This window comes from Triticum aestivum, chromosome 1B, assembly GCF_018294505.1.
Source record: "Triticum aestivum cultivar Chinese Spring chromosome 1B, IWGSC CS RefSeq v2.1, whole genome shotgun sequence".
Lineage (NCBI taxonomy): Eukaryota > Viridiplantae > Streptophyta > Magnoliopsida > Poales > Poaceae > Triticum > Triticum aestivum.
Genome location: NC_057795.1, coordinates 284,757,143 through 284,771,643, shown reverse-complemented (window position 1 = coordinate 284,771,643; position 14,501 = coordinate 284,757,143).

The window sequence follows — 14,501 nt, the reverse complement described above, 5'->3', positions numbered from 1 at the left end:
ATAGGGGTTGGCACATGTTTTCGTCTTGACTCTCTGGTAGAAACTTTGGGGCACTCTTTGAAGTACTTTGTGTTGGTTTGGATAGATGAATCTGAGATTGTGTGATGCATATCGTATAATCATACCCACAGATACTTGAGGTGACATTGGAGTATCTATGTGACATTAGGGTTTTGGTTGATTTGTGTCTTAAGGTGTTATTCTAGTACGAACTCTATGATAGATTGAACGGAAAGAATAGCTTCGTGTTATTTTACTACGGACTCTTGAATAGATCGATCAGAAAGAATAACTTTGAGGTGGTTTCGTACCCTACAATAATCTCTTCGTTTGTTCTCCGCTATTAGTGACTTTGGAGTGACTCTTTGTTGCATATTGAGGGATAGTTATATGATCCAGTTATGTAATTATTGTTGAGAGAACTAGAACTAGTGAAAGTATGAACCCTAGGCCTTGTTTCGTAGCATTGCAATACCATTTACGCTCACTTTTGTTACTAGTTACCTTGCTGTTTTTATATTTTCAGATTACAAAAACCTATATCTACCATCAATATTGCACTTGTATCACCATCTCTTCGCCAAACTAGTGCACCTATATAATTTACCATTGTATTGGGTGTGTTGGGGACACAAGAGACTCTTTGTTATTTGGTTGCAGGGCTGTTTGAGTGAGACCATCTTCATCCTACGCCTCCCACGGATTGATAAACCTTAGGCCATCCACTTGAGGGAAATTTGCTACTGTCCTACAAACCTCTTCACTTGGAGGCCCAACAACGTCTACAAGAAGAAGGTTGTGTAGTAGACATCAGTATTTGATACTAGTTCTGTTGCTCATATTTGCAACTCGAAACAGGGGCTACGGATTAAACGATGATTGGCTAAGGAAGAGGTGATGATGCGCGTCGTAAATGGTTCCAAGGTCGATGTGATCGCCGTCGGCATGCTTCCTCTACATCCACCTTCGTGGTTAGTTTTAGACCTGAATAATTGTTATTTGGTGCCAGCGTTAAGCATGAACATTATATCTGGATCTTTTTTGATGCGAGATGGTTATTCATTTAAATCAAAGAATAATGGTTGTTCTATTTATATGAGTAATATCTTTTATGGTCATGCACCCTTGATGAGTGGTCTATTTTTGTTGACTCTCAATCCTAGTGATACACATGTTCATAATATTGAAGCCAAAAGATGCAAAGTTAGTAATGATAGTGCAACTTATTTGTGGCACTGCCGTTTAGGTCATATTGGTGTAAAGCGCATGAAGAAACTCCATGCCGATGGGCTTTTGGAATCACTTGATTATAAATCACTTGATGCTTGCGAATCATGCCTCATGGGCAAGATGACTAAGACTCCGTTCTCTGGAACAATGGAGCGAGCCACTGACTTATTGGAAATAATACATACCGATGTATGCGGCCTGATGAGTGTTGAGGCTCACGGCGGGTATCGTTATTTTCTGACCTTCACAGATGATTTGAGCAGATATGGGTATATCTACTTAATGAAATATAAGTCTGAAACATTTGAGAAGTTCAAAGAATTATAGAATGAAGTAGAAAATCATCGTAACAAGAAAATAATGTTTCTACGATCTGATCGCGGAGGCGAATATTTGAGTTATGAGTTTGGTCTTCATTTGAAACAATGTGGAATAGTTTCGCAACTCACGCCACCTGGAACACCATAGCGTAATGGTGTGTCAGAATGTCGTAACCGTACTTTATTAGATATGGTGCGATCTATGATGTCTCTTACTGATTTACCGCTATTGTTTTGGGGTTATGCTTTAGAGATGGCTGCATTCACGCTAAATAGGGCACCATCTAAATCTGTTGAGATGACACCATACGAACTGTGGTTTGGCAAGAAACCTAAGATGTCGTTTCTTAAAGTTTGGGGCTGTGATGCTTGTGTGAAAAAGCTTCAACCTGATAAGCTCGAACCCAAATCAGAGAAATGTGTCTTCATAGGATACCCAAAAGAAACTGTTGGGTACACCTTCTATCACAGATCCGAAGGCAAGATATTCGTTGCTAAGAATGGATCCTGTCTAGAGAAGGAGTTTCTCTTGAAAGAAGTGAGTGGGGGGAAAGTAGGACTTGATGAGGTAATTGTACCTTCTCCCGAATTGGAAAGTAGTTCATCACAAAAATCAGTTCCAGTGATTCCTACACCAATTCGTGAAGAAGCTAATGATGATGATCATGAAACTTCAGATCAAGTTACTACCGAACCTCGTAGGTCAACCAGAGTAAGGTCCGCACCAGAGTGGCACGGTAATCCTATTCTAAAGTCATGTTACTAGACCATGATGAACCTACGTACTATGAGGAAGCGACGATGAGCCCAGATTTTGCGAAATGGCTTGAGGCCATGAAATCTGAGATGGGATCCATTTATGAGAACAAAGTGTGGACTTTGCTGGACTTGCCCGATAATCGGCAAGCCATAGAAAATAAATGGATCTTCAAGAAGAAGACTGACACTGACGTTAATGTTACTGTCTACAAAGCTCGACTTGTTGCGAAAGGTTTTCGACCAGTTCAAGGAGTTGACTATGATGAGTCCTTGTCACCCGTAGCAATGCTTAAGTCTGTCCGAATCATGTTAGCAATTGCCGGGTTTTATGATTATGAAATTTGGCAAATGGATGTCAAAACTACATTCCTTAATGGATTTCTTAAAGAAGAGTTGTATGTGATGCAACCATAAGGTTTTGTCGATCCAAAAGGTGCTAACAAAGTGTGCAAGCTCTAGCGACCCATTTATGGACTGGTGCAAGCCTCTCGGAGTTGGAATATACGCTTTGATATTGTGATCAAAGCATATGGTTTTATACAGACTTTTGGAGAAGCCTGTATTTACAAGAAAGTGAGTGGGAGCTCTGTAGCATTTCTAATATTATATGTGGATGACATATTGTTGATTGGAAATAATACAAAATTTCTCGATAGCATAAAAGGATACTTGAATAAGAATTTTTCAACAAAAGACCTCGGTGAAGCTGCTTATATATTGGGCATCAAGATCTATTGAGATAGATCAAGACGCTTAATTGGACTTTCACAAAGCACATACCTTGATAAAGTTTTGAAGAAGCTCAAAATGGATCAGTCAAAGAAAGGGTTCTTGCCTGTGTTACATGGTGTGAAGTTGAGTCAGACTCAATGCCCGACCACTACAGAAGGTAGAGAGAAAATGAAAGTCATTCCCTATGCCTTAGCCATAGGTTCTATCATGTATGCAATGTTGTGTACCAGACCTGATGTGTGCCTTGCTATAAGTTTAGCAGGGAGGTACCAAAGTAATCCAAGAGTGGATCACTGGACAGCAGTCAAGAACATCCTGAAAGACCTGAAAAGGACTAAGGATGTGTTTCTCGTTTATGGAGGTGACAAAGAGCTTATCGTAAATGGTTACGTCGATGCAAGCTTTGACACTGATCCAGATGACTCTAAGTCGCAAACCGGATATGTATTTATATTGAATGGTGGAGCTATCAGTTGGTGTAGTTCCAAGCAGAGCGTCGTGGCGGGATCTATGTGTGAAGCGGAGTACATAGTTGCTTTGGAAGCAGCAAATGAAGGAGTTTGGATGAAGGAGTTCATATCCGATCTAGGTGTAATACCTAGTGCATCGTGTCCAATGAAAATCTTTTGTGACAATACTGGAGCAATTGCCTTGGCGAAGGAATCCAGATTTCACAAAAGAACCAAACACATCAAGAGACGCTTTAACTCCATCCGCGATCAAGTCAAGGAGGGAGACATAGAGATTTGCAAGATACATACGGATCTGAATCAACTCCATCCGTTGACTAAGCCTCTTCCACGAGCAAAACATGATCAACACCAAGACTCCATGGGTGTTAGAATCATTACTATGTAATCTAGATTATTGACTCTAGTGCAAGTGGGAGACTGAAGGAAATATGCCCTAGAGGCAATAATAAAGTTTTTATTTCTATTTCCTTATATCATGATAAATGTTTATTATTCATGCTAGAATTGTATTAAGAGGAAACTTAGTACATGTTTGAATACATAGACAAAACAAAGTGTCCCTAGTATGCCTCTACTTGACTAGCTCGTTAATCGAAGATGGTTATGTTTCCTGACCATAGACATGGGTTGTCATTTGATGAACGGGATCACATCATTAGAGAATGATGTGATGGACAAGGCCCATCCGTTAGCTTAGCATAATGATCATTAAGTTTTATTGCTATTGCTTTCTGCATGACTTATACATGTTCCTCTAACTATGAGATTATGCAACTCCCGAATACCGGAGGAACACCTTGTGTGCTATCAAACATGACAACGTAACTGGGTGATTATAAATATGCTCTATAGGTGTCTCCGAAGGTGTTTGTTGAGTTGGCGTAGATCGAGATCAGGATTTGTCACTCCGTGTATCAGAGAGGTATCTCCGGGCCCTCTCGGTAATGCTCATCACTATAAGCCTTGCAAGCAATGTGACTAATGAGTTAGTTATGGGATGATGCATTACGGAACGAGTAAAGATACTTGCCAGTAACGAGATTGAACTAGGTATTAAGATACCGATGATCGAATCTTGGGCAAGTAACATACCGATGACAAAGGGAACAACGTATGTTGTTATGCGGTTTGACCGATAAAGATCTTCGTTGAATATGTAGGAACCAATATGAGCAGCCAGGTTCCAGTATTGGTTATTGATCAGAGATGTGTCTCGATCATGTCTACATAGTTCTCAAACCCGTAGGGTGTGCACGCATAACGTTCGATGATGATTTGTATTATGAGTTATGTGTTATGGTGACCGAAGTTTTGTTCGGAGTCCCGGATGAGATCACGAACATGATGAGGAGTCTTGAAATTGTCGAGAGGTAAATATTGATATATTGGAAGTTTATATTCAAACACTTGAATGGTTTCAGGAAGTTTCGGATAAGTTTCTAAGTACCGGGAGGTTATCGAAACCCCCAGGGAAAGTAATGGGCCTACATGGGCCTTAGTGGAGGAGAGAGGTGGCGCGCGCCCTCGTTGCCAATCCGAATTGGACAAGGGGTGGGGCGCCCCCCCTTTCCTTCTCCTACTCCCTCCCCTTTCCCCCTTTGCCACTCTGAAAAAAAGGAAAAAGTGGGGGGGGGGGGCGAATCCTACTTGGAGTGGAGACCTAGTAGGACTCCCCCCTCCATGGTGCGCCCCTGGTGGCCGGCCTCCTCCCCCTCCTTTATATACGGGGGTAGGGGGCACCCCAAAGGCAAAAACATTATCTTAGCCGTGTGCGGTGCCCTCCTCCACCGTTTGCTCCTCCGATAGTATCATCATAGTGCTTAGGCAAAGCCCTGCGCGGATCACATCATCAACACCATCATCACGCTGATGTGTTGATGAAACTCTCCCTCGACCCTCTGCTGGATCGAGAGTTTGAGGGACGTCATCGAGCTGAACGTGTGCTGAACTCGGAGGTGCCGTATGTTTGGTGCTAGATCGGTTGGATCGTGAAGACGTTCGACTACATCAACCGTGTTGACCTAACGCTTCCACTTTCAGTCTACGAGGGTACGTGGACACACTCTCCCCCTCTCGTTGCTATGCTTCTCCTAGATAGATCTTGCATGATCGTAGATTTTTTTTTGAAATTGCATGCTACGTTCCCCAACACCGGCCACCAGGGGCTGGTGCACCCCCATATGGGCCGGCCAAGGTGGAGAAGAAAAGGGGAAGGAGGAAAGGAAAGAAAGGGAATATGATTCCCCCTTCCTTCCCCCTTCCCCCTCTTTCCTTCCCCCCCCCCCCCAACAAACATGGCACGGGGGGCGCAGCAGGGCAGGAGCCCAAGTAGGATTCAGACCTACTTGGGGCGCCCCTTGGCCTCTCCCCTCTTCCTCCCACCTATATATATGAGGAGGGGGGCGCCTAGCACACACCAGATCAATTATTAGCTATGTGCGGCACCCCCCTCCACCGTCTACACCCGCGGTCATATTTTCGCAGTGCTTAGGCGAAGCCCTGCGAGGATCACTTCACCATCACCGTCACCACGCCGTTGTGCTGACGGAACTCATCTACTACCTCGACAACTTGTTGGATCAAGGAGATGAGGATGTCATCGAGCCGAGCGTGTGCAAAATGCGGAGGTGTCTTTGGTACTTGATCGGTTGAAACACGAAGAAGTTCGACTACATCAACTGCGTTGAGAAACGCTTCCGCTTATGGTCTCCGAGGGTATGTAGACACATTCCCCCCTCGTTGCTATGCATCTCCATGGATAGATCATTGCGTGTGCGTAGACATTTTTTTGTTTTCCATGCAATAATTCCCAACAGTGGCATCATGAGCCAGGTCTATGCGTAGATGATATGCACGAGTAGAACACAAAGAGTTGTGGGCGGTGATAGTCATACTGCTTACCACCAACGTCTTATTTTGATTCGGTGGTATTGTCAGATGAAGCGGCCCAGACCAACCTTACATGTCCACGCACATGAGACCGGTTCCACTGACAGACATGCAACTAGTTTTGCATAAACGTGGCTGGCGGGTGTCTGGTTCTCCTACTTTAGTTGAATCGAATTTGACTGCGGCCGGTCCTTGAAGAAGGTTAAAACAACAAACTTTACGAAACACCATTGTGGTTTGATGCGTAGGTAAGAATGATTCTTGCTAGAAGCCCGTAGCAGCCACGTAAAACTAACAACAACACAGTAGAGGACGTCTAACTTGTTTTTGCAGGGTATGTTGTGATGTGATATGGTCAAGACATGATGTGGTATACGTTATTGTATGAGATGATCATGTTTTTTAGGATATCTAACAACCGACATGAGCCTTATGGTTGTCTCTTTATTGTATGAAATGCAAACGCCATGTAATTGCTTTACTTTGTCACTATGCATTAGCAATAGTTGTAGAAGCAATAGTTGGCGAGACGACCACGACACAACGATGGAGATCAAGGTGTCGAGCCGGTGACGATGGAGATCATGACGATGCTTTGGAGATGGAGATCAAAAGCACGAGATGATGATGGCCATATCATGTCACATATTTTGATTGTATGTGATGTTTATCTTTTATGCATCTTATTTTGCTTAGTATGGCAGTACTAAATTTCAAGGTAAAAGTGTTCTCCTGAGTATGCACCATCTCTACAGTTAGTCGTGTTGAGACACCACGTGATGATCGGGTGTGATAGACTCTATGTTCACATACAATGGGTGCAAGACAGTTTTGCAATGCGGAATACTTGGGTTAAACTTGATGAGCCTAGCATGTACATACATGGCCTCGGAACACTGGAGACCGAAAGGTCGAACATGAATCATATAGTAGATATGATCAACATAGAGATGTTCACCATTGATGACTACCCCATCTCACGTGATGATCGGACATGGGTTAGTTGATTTGGATCACATATCACTTACATGACTTGAGGGATGTCTATTTAAGTGGGAGTTCTTAAGTAATTTGATTAATTGAACTTAATTTATCATGAACTTAGTCCTGATAGTATTTGCAGATCTATGTTGTAGATTAATAGCTCACGATATAGCTCCCCTAATTTTGATATGTTCCTAGAGAAAACTGAGTTGAAATATGATGGTAGCAATAATGTGGATTGGGTCCGTGATCTGAGGATTATCCTCATTGTTGCATAGAAGAATTATGTCCTTGATGCACCGCTAGGTGACAGACCTATTCCAGGAATAGATGTAGACATTATGAATGTTTGGCAAGCTTGATATGATTACTACTTGATAGTTTAGTGCACCATGCTTTACGGCTTAGAACCGGGACTTAAAAAACATTTTGAACGCCATAGAGCATATAGATGTTGCAAGAGCTGAAATTGGTATTTCAGACTCATGCCCGTGTCGAGAGGTATGAGACCTCTGACAAGTACTTTGCCTACAAGATGGAGGAGAATAGCTCAGCCAATGAGCATGTGCTCAGAATGTCTGGGTACTACAATCGCTTGAATCAAGTTGGAGTTAATCTTCCAGATAAGATAGTGATTGACAGAGTTCTGTAGTCATTATCACCAAGATACTAGAACTTCATGATGAACTATAATATGCAAGAGATGACAAAAATGATTCCCGAGCTCTTCGCGATGCTAAAACCAGCTAAGGTAGAAATCAAGAAAGAGCATCAAGTGTTGATGGTTAACAAGATCACTAGTTTCAAGAAAAAGGGCAAGGGAAAGATAGGGAACTTCAAGAAGAGTGGCAAGCAAGTTTCCGCTTCCATGAAGAAGCCCAAAGCTAGACCCAAGCCTGAAACTGAGTGCTTCTACTGCAAAGGAAATGGCACTGGAAGCAGAACTGCCCTAAATACTTGGCAGATAAGAAGGATGGCAAAGTGAAAAAGGTATGTTTGATATACAAGTAATTGATGTGTATTTTACTAATGTTCGAAGTAACCCCTGGGTATTTGATACCGGTTCAGTTGCTAAGATTAGTAACTCGAAATAGGAGTAGTAGAGACTAGTTGAAAGCGAGGTGACGATGTGTGCTGGAAATGATTCTAAGGTTGATATAATCACCATCGCACACTCCCTCTACCTTCGAGATTAGTGTGGAACCTAAATAAATGTTATTTGGTGTTTGCGTTGAGCATGAATATGATTAGATCATGTTTATTGAAATACATTTATTCATTTAAGTCAGAGAATAATTGTTGTTCTGTTTACATGAATAAAACCTTCTATGGTCATACACCCAATGTGAATGGTTTATTGAATATCGATCGTAGTGATACACATATTCATAATATTGATGCCAAAAGATGCAAAGTTGATAATGATAGTGCAACATATTTGTGGCACTGCCGTTTAGGTCATATTGGTGTAAAGTGCATGAACAAACTCCATGCAGATGGACTTGTGGAATCACTTGATTATGAATCATTTGATACTTGCAAACCATGCCTCATGGGCAAGAGACTAAAACTCCGTTCTCTGGAACAATGGAGCGAACTAATGACTTACTGAAAATAATACATAACGATGCATGCAGTCCGATGAGTGTTGAAGCACGCGGCAGGTATCGTTATTTTCTAACCTTCACAAATGATTTGAGTAGGTATGGGTATATCTACTTGATGAAACACAAGTCTGAAACATTTGAAAAGTTCAAAGAATTTAAGAGTGAAGTGGAGAGTCATCATAACAAGAAAATAAAGTTCCTATGATCTGATCGCGGAGGCGGATATTTGAGTTACGAGTTTGGCCTTCATTTAAAACAATGTGAATAGTTTCACAACTCACGCCACCTGGAACACCACAGCGTAATGGCGTGTCCGAACGTCGTAACCGTACTTTACTGGATATGGTGCGTTCTATGATGTCTCTTACCGATTTACCACTATCATTTTGGTGTTATGCATTAGAGACAACTGCATTCATGTTAAATAGGGCACCTTCTAAATCCGTTGGGACGACACCATATGAACTATGGTTTGGCAAGAAACCTAAGCTGTCGTTTCTTAAAGTTTGGGGTTGCGATACTTATGTCAAAAGGCTTCAACCTGATAAGCTCAAAACCAAATCGGAGAAATGCGTCTTCATAGGATGCCCTAAGGAAACAATTGGGTACACCTTCCATCACAGATCCGAACGCAAGATCTTTGTTGCTAAGAATGGATCCTTTCTAGAGAAGGAGTTTCTCTCGAAAGAAGTGAGTGGGAGGAAAGTAGAACTTTATGAGGTAATTGTACCTTTCTCTCGAATTGGAAAGTAGCACATCTGAGAAATCCATTCCCGTGATGCCTACACAAACTAGAGAGGAAGATAATCATGATGATCATGAAACTTCATATCAAGTTACTACTAGACCTCGTAGGTCGAACATAGCATGTTTCACACCAGAGTGGTACGGTAATCCTATCCTGAAGTCATATTACTATACCATGGCGAACCTGCGAACTATGAAAGCTATAATGAGCCCAGATTCCGATAAATGGCTTAGGGCCATGAAATCTGAGATAGGATCCATGTATGAGAACAAAGTGTGGACTTTGGTGGATTTGATCGATTATCGACAAGCCATTGAGAATAAATGGATCCTCAAGAAGAAGACACACGCTTATGGTAATGTCACCATCTGCAACACTCGACTTGTCGCGAAAGGTTTTTGACAAGTTCAAGGGGTTGACTACAATGAGACCTTCTCACCCATAGTGATGCTTAAGTCAGCCTGAATCATGTTAGCAATTGCCGCATTTTATAATTATGAAATTTGGCAAATGACGTCAAAACTGCATTCCTTAATGGATTTCTTAAAGAAGAGTTGCATATGATGCAACCAAAAGGTTTTCTCGATCCTAAAGGTGCTAACAAAGTGTGCAAGCTCCAGCAATCCATCTATGGACTGGTGCAAGCATCTCAGAGTTGGAATATACGCTTTGATGAGGTGATCAAAGCATATAGTTTTATACAGACTTATGATGAATCCTGTATTTACAAGAAAGTGAGTGGGAGAGCTATAGCATTTTTGATATTATATGTGGATGACATATTATTGACTAAACATAATATAGAATTTCTGTATAGCATAAAAGGATACTTGAATAAGAATTTTTTCAATGAAAGACCTTAGTGAAGCTGCTTATATATTGGGTATCAAGATCTATAGGGATAGATCGAGACACTTAATAGAATTTCACAAAGCACATACCTTCATAAAGTTTTGAAGAAGTTCAAAAATGGATCAGTCGGAGAGAGAGTTCTTGTCTGTGTTACAAGGTGTGAAGTTGAGTAAGACTCAAAACCCAACCACGGTAGAAGATAGAGAGAGAATGAAAGTCATTCCCTATGCGTCAGCCATAGGTTCGATAAAGTATGCCATGTTGTGTACCAGACCTGTTGTGTGCCTTGCCATGAGTTTGGCAAGGGGGTACAATAGTGATCTAGGAGTAGATCACTAGACAACGGTCAAGATTATCCTTAGGTACCTAAAGAGGACTAAGGAAATGTTTCTCGACTATGGAGGTAATAAAGAGTTCGTCGTAAAGGGTTACGTCGATGCAAGTTTTGACACGGATTCAGATAACTCCGAGTCTCAAACTGAATACATATTGAAAGTGGGAGCAATTAGCTAGAGTAGCTTCATGCAAAGCATTGTAGACATAGAAATTTGCAAAATACATATGGATCTGAATGTGGCAGACCCGTTGACTAAACTTCTCACAAGCAAAACATGATCACACCTTAGTACTCTTTGAGTGTTAATCACATGGTGATGTGAACTAGATTATTGACTCTAGTCAAATCTTTTGGTGTTAGTCACATGGCGATGTGAACTATGGATATTAATCACATGGTGATGTTGTCGGTGTCAAAACCGGCGGATCTCGGGTAGGGGGTCCCGATCTATGCGTCTAAGGCTAATGGTAACGGGAGGCAAGGGACACGATGTTTTACCCAGGTTCGGGCCCTCTCGATGGAGGTAAAACCCTACTTCCTGCTTGATTGATCTTGATGATATGAGTATTACAAGAGTTGATCTACCATGAGATCATAGAGGCTAAACCCTAGAAGCTAGCCTATGATGATTATGATTGTCCGTCTAAGGACTAGACCCTCCGGTTTATATAGACACCGGAGGGGGCTAGGGTTTACACAGAGTCGGTTACAAAGAAGGAAATCTAATATCTGGATCGCCAAGCTTGTCTTCCATGCAAAGGAGAGTCCCATCCGGACACGGGACGAAGTCTTGAGTCTTGTATCTTCACGGTCCAATAGTCCGGCCAAAGTATATAGTCCGATGTCCGAATACCCCCTAATCCAGGACTTCCTCAGTAGCCCCTGAACCAGGCTTCAATGACGATGAGTCCGGTGCGTAGATTGTCTTCGGCATTGCAAGGCGGGTTCCATCTCCGAATACTCCAACGCAGATTGAGGATTGTGTCCAGCTTTGCGAGATAATTTCCGCACATCACCGTAGAGAGAATAACACTTCATAAATCTGGTCTGCTGACAATTTTTGTATGGCGTGCCCTTACGCCGTGGCCTAGCCCAACATGAACCGGGTTTTCTTGGCGTGCCTCGATACGCGTTGCCAGGCGGTTTTATTGGCACACCTTTCCAAAGCAGAGATCATGTTCCCCTTATCGCGGGATCTTCCATCAATACAGGCGCGTGCAACCCCATGACGCCTGTTGGTATGACTCCGTGTTATTAGGTAAGTCCCAAGCGGTTACGCTGAGGATGCTTGATATTCACCCCCTTTATAGAGGGGCCGAGGCCTATCCCTCTTTTCTACCACGCTTGCGCCTTTTCGCATCTCGAGTCCAACACCCGAAACACAAGCTTAAGCACTTTGGATCTTCAATCATGTCCGGATCCAACCTTCAAGGCCGGTGGATGGCCTCCTCTGTCACACAGGAGGATATTGTGAAGCTTAGGGAGGTCAGATATCTGACCACCGACATCAAGCACAGGCTTCCTGCTCTAGGGCAGGTCATCCCTACTCCCGAGCCCAACGAGAGCGTCGTATTTGTTTCTCACTTCCTCCGCGGCTTAGGTTTCACCCTTGATCCCTTTGTCAGAGGGCTCATGTTCTATTATGGGCTAGATATTCATGATCTAGCTCCGAATGCCATCCTCCACATCTCGTCGTTCATCATCGTGTGCGAAGCCTTTCTCCACGTCACCCCGCACTTCGGCTTATGGCTCAAGACCTTCAATGTGAAGCCGAAGATGATTGAGGGGCGACACGCAGAGTGCGGAGGTGCTGTAATAAGCAGGAACACCGACGCCCCATGTCTAGAGGGCTCCTTCCCGGAGGTGTCCGATCTATGGCAGCGGAGATGGTTTTACGTCACGGCTCCCAGAGACACAAAGTGGGTGGCTGCCCCCGACTCCCGTTCTGGCCCTCCGCCTCAACTGGCGTCATGGGCCAATGTGGGACTGGATTGGGGGCCTGCTAATGACGTACCAACATTGCAGAGCCGCATTTGGGAGCTTCTTGAGAGCGACATTAGCCTTGTCAGCGTGATTCAGGTAATGCTAGTCCGACGGATCTTGCCGTGCAAACGTCGGCCTCTCCGGATGTGGGAGTTCAATCTGGAAGGTCCGCGGACTATTCTGCACTTCTTCGGCATGACGCTCGAAGGGATGTGTAAGTTATTCTTCGGACCACAAGTAAAGTGTCCAAACACCACCGAGGATGCGGGCCTGAGCTGTAACTGCCCAGATACCCAAGTAAGTAACCCAGAAAACTGAACATTTCATTTATATTTATCATAACATTATTCTAAAAACCATCCGCGGCTAGGAATGGCTCAGCAAGGCAGAGAGAATCAGGTGTCCGACGCCACTTCCCGAAGGCTCGCCTAGTCCTGCCATAACCAAGATGCTTAGTCGTGTGCTAAGTCAAGTGCCCTCGGGGAAAGTCGAAGGGAAGAACAGAGAAGCAAAACTTCACACATTGCACATCCAAACCGGGGGAATTACTACCTCCACAAAGGAGGATAATCGGGAAGGGGAGTCTAAGGTCTCCTCCCCTCGCGGGAAGAAAAGGGCCACCTCCGAAGACTTGGAGACGGAGGTGCCCAAACAATGGAAGAAAACTTCACCAGGGGGCCCTGCCCCGAAGGGCGTTCTCACCGCGCCATGCCCGCAAATGGGTCAGCCCTCAGCCGAGCTTTAAGTTAATCGTAGATACAAAGCTACTGCTTCCTCCTCCTCCGAGAACAATAACCAGGATCCCTCGTTTGCAGTCCGGCTAGCAGTTCTTCTTGACAGAGCTCGTCTTCGGGGGATCTCCTTCCGGAGATGATGGAGTGTGAAACCCCACCAGCCTCTCCGCCTCATGGGGCGGGCAACCCCGAGGTGTCATCACGGAGGAGTCCAGATTTGCCGAGGCCAGAAGCTAGTACTTCGACCGCCCTAAGCCCGGAGCGTTCGGCTCCCACGGGGGGTGATAAGAAGGGTCCGACATAGTTCGGCGACCGGCCGGATACACTGACAGGCCTTCTGGAGCAAGCTGCTCTCTCGGAGGATCACCGTTCATTGATGAGCACGGTGCTTGAGAAGATTTCATCCGCCACAAGCGGGTTGAATGAAGCTTTTACAAGCCTTCTCAGAGGCTTTGAGGTATGTAATGAAATACGTAATTTTTTTTGATTGTGGCGCGCTAGATGTGCTCCATATGGATAGTAGCCTCTAAGACTCTGGTTGCCAGCCCTAGGCGGTCAACGGAGGATCACATTGTTGAGTAATGATCGCATTGTATTTATGCGCAGGTGGCTAAGGATCCGGCAGTCGACCGGTCCATTGAAGTCGCCGAACTGAGGAGGCAGATTGGAGTTGCGGATGCCTGATACGTCTCCAACGTATCTATAATTTATGAAGCATTCATGCTATATTACTATGTGTTTTGAATGATTACAGGCTTTATTATACACTTTTATAATACTTTTGGGACTAACCTATTAACCGGAGGCCCAGCCCATATTGCTGTTTTATTGCCTGTTTCAGTATTTTGAAGAA